General features: G+C 40.1%; 1 non-coding gene across 1 annotated transcript; it reads right to left on the bottom strand.

The window, feature by feature from the left end:
* Nucleotides 1-473: 473 nt before the first annotated feature.
* Nucleotides 474-580, bottom strand: LOC122111758. The gene has a single exon (XR_006148043.1). It is a non-coding gene; the product is annotated as a U6 spliceosomal RNA (small nuclear RNA).
* Between the last annotated feature and the right edge of the window lie 2707 nt (nt 581-3287).

The raw sequence follows: 3287 nt of genomic DNA, 5'->3' as shown, positions 1-3287 counted from the left end.
GCTAAGCCCTGCGCAGGCAAAATAAAGGAAATAAAAGAGAAATGTTTAAACTTGTTAATTTCTAGTTTGCACAAGTTTTTTGTTTATTTTTTATATATTTTTATTGTGAAAATACTGTACAGAGGGGTTACAATTACATGGGTAAGATAATGAGCACATTTCTCATCAAGCATTGTAGCCTCCTGCTTTGTTTCCCCTTCCCATCCCTTCGTATCCTCCCCCGCCCCACCCCGCGGCCCCCCCACCAAAGTTGTAAAGTTCGTTTTTCCCCCCCACCAAAGTTGTAAAGTTCGTTTTTCAACATAACGACTTGAACATCTCATTGTTGCAATGGGTCTTCCTGTATCCCTGTTTTTACAATTTGTTTTTTCCCTTCCCCTCCACATATACCAACCTCATATATAGTGAAAGCAGGGGTTATACCATGGGGGAGGGACACACAAGGCAACAAAGACATAATCTTATAAATATGTAAAAATATGGAACGATTCACGAATTTGCGTGTCATCTTTGCGCAGGGGCCATGCTAATCTTCTCTGTATCGTTCCAATTTTAGTATATGTGCTGCTGAAGCGAGCACTTGCGCAAGTTTTTAAAAATCACTTAATTTGAGGCTGGGAAGGTGGCTCAGTGGTAGAGCGCTTGCCTTGCATGCCTGAGGCCCTAGGTTCAATTCCTCAGCACCACATAAGCAAAAAGAAAAAAGCTGGAAGTGGTGCTGTGGCTCAAGTGGTAGAGCACTAGCCTTGAGCTAAAGAGCTGAGGGACAGCACCCAGGCCCAGAGTTCAGGCCCCACGACCGGACCCCCCCCCCCAAAAATCACTTAATTTGGCATCAAGTCACATCAATTTATTTACCAAAATAGAACAAACAGTACAAAACACTAATATAGGCAGATTCTTTTGTTGTTCTGTTGTTGGTTGTGGGGCTTGAACTCAGGGCCTATGCACTATCTCTGAGCTTATCTTGCTCAAGGCTAGCACTCTACCACATGCATCACAGTTCTACTTCTATTTTTAAGAGGTTAATTGGATATAAGATTCTCACAGACTTTCCTGCCTGGGCTGGCTTTGAACTGTCATCCTTAGACTTCAGCCTCCTGAGTAGTTAGGATTACAGGTGTGAGCCACCAGAGCCCAGGTGTGCAGATTCCTTTTTAAATACTGTTCACCTCTGGCTTCTATTCATTTCTGCCATGAAGGCTCCCTACTCCTCTTTGATTTTTTAATTAGTTTGTGAGAATTATAGTAGTCTCCAATTTCTTGTTTCCTATGGTTATAATTATGTACAAACACAACCCCAAAATATTTTTTAATATTTTTATTGTAAAGATAATGTACTAGCCGGGCACCAGTGGCTCACACCTATAATCCTGCTACTCAGGAGACTGAGATCTGAGGATCGCAGTTCAAAACCAGCCTAGGAAGGAAAAGTCCTTGAGACTCTTATCTCCAATAAACCACCAGAAAACTGGAAGTGGTGCTGTGGCTCAAGTGGTAGAGCACTAGCCTTGAGCTGAAGAGCTGAGAGACAGCGCCCAGGCCCAGAGTTCAAGCCCCATGACCGACAATGTATAGAGGGGGTTACAGTTACATGATTAAGTCAATGAGTGCATTACCTATAGAGCACTGTTACCCCTTTCTTTGTTTTTCCCTTACTATCCCTTCCCTCCCCAAGTCCCTGACACCCCACACCCCCCGTGAGAAGTTGTAAAGTTCGTTTTCAACATGGGGTCTTGTACGTCTCACTGTTACAAATGGATTGTATCTTTTTTTCAGCATTTTGTTATTTCCCTTCCCCTCCCCAAATTAGAAAATTGTATATACAAGATGCAAGGTACTGGAATCAAATACAGTAAAAAAAGAGGTTATACATTGGGGAAAAAACATACAACAGAAACAAAAAAAATCATATAGTACATTAAAAACAACAGGGACAAAGAAAAACCCTTTTGTGTCTCTATCTTGGGGTTCATTTCACTTAGCATCAGCTTATATGGTCATATGTAATAGCTTTTGACCTCTTCTGAGTGTCTGGTAAGATTATCCTAGACATATGCTAGTTATTGCAAATAAAGGAAACCATGGGACCTATATTTCTTTGGGTCTGGCTTACTTCACTTAATATGATTTTTCTAAGTCTTTCCATTTCCTAACAAATGGGGCAGTATCATTATTTCTGATGGAAGCATAGAATTCCATCATACATATATATATATATATATGCATATACATATATATACATATACATATATATACATATACATATATATCACATTTTCTTGATCCATTCATCCACTGAGGGGCATCTAGGTTGGTTCCATAGTTTAGCTATGGTGAAAAATGCTGCAATAAACATAGTTGTGCTGGTAGCTTTAGTAGGGCCTTGTTTGTGATCATTTGAGTAAATGCCCAAAAGTGGGATTGCTACAACCCCAAAATATTAAACTGTTCTAGAAATAAAGTTTTTAAGATGTAAATCGAATACTGTTCTGGGTAATGTGATTAAGTCTCTCACATATTTATGTTTTCGAACCCAGAGTAAAACTAATAATTAAAATCATTCTTGGGTGTAGTATAATAGGCCCAGCTCAATGTGCCAGCTGTACAAGAGGAATTAAATTCCCTAGCTCAAACCAAACATCAAACAAACATCTACATGTGGGAGTATTATTGTGGCCTCACAACAGTAGGTAAGAGATATTTTGATGCACAAAGTTTAATGCATAAAGTTCATGAGAACTCAAAACTGAATCATTCATTTTATTAAGGGCACTTTCATAGGAACTTAAAAACTCATGGACTAACATGTGAGAAAAAGGTTATTTCAGGCAGAGTGAACATTACCTGAGCTGAGATTTACACACATTAAATACACCAGCATCTTTTGTGGAAGTCAGAATCTCCTGGCTAGACCACACAGTATCAAATACTCTGTGTGGCAACAGAGCCAGAATGGAGGGCAGAGGAAGAAGGTGATAGAAACAGAAGATGCTCGTGAAAGCCAGACTCTGAAACCCCTTAGAAGGCATGCTGAGAAGAAAGGTTAGTACTACTATAAAAATCCTTCTGGGCTGGGATGTGGCTTAGTGGTAGAGTTGCTTCCCTAGCGTGTATGAAGCCCTGGCTTCGATTCCTCAATACCACATAAACAAAAATGGCCAGAAGTAGTGCTGTGGTTCAAATGGTAGAGTGCTAGCCTTGAACAAAAGAAGCTCGGGAACAGTGTTCAAGCCCCAGGACTGGCAAAAACAAAAAATTCTTCTGAGATGTATAATCCTTCTGAG

Source organism: Dipodomys spectabilis, unplaced genomic scaffold, assembly GCF_019054845.1.
Source record: "Dipodomys spectabilis isolate Male_0828 unplaced genomic scaffold, ASM1905484v1 ptg000087l, whole genome shotgun sequence".
NCBI classification, from domain to species: domain Eukaryota; kingdom Metazoa; phylum Chordata; class Mammalia; order Rodentia; family Heteromyidae; genus Dipodomys; species Dipodomys spectabilis.
The sequence above is the reverse complement of the archived record's forward strand: the minus strand, read 5'-3'. Positions and strand labels throughout refer to the sequence as shown.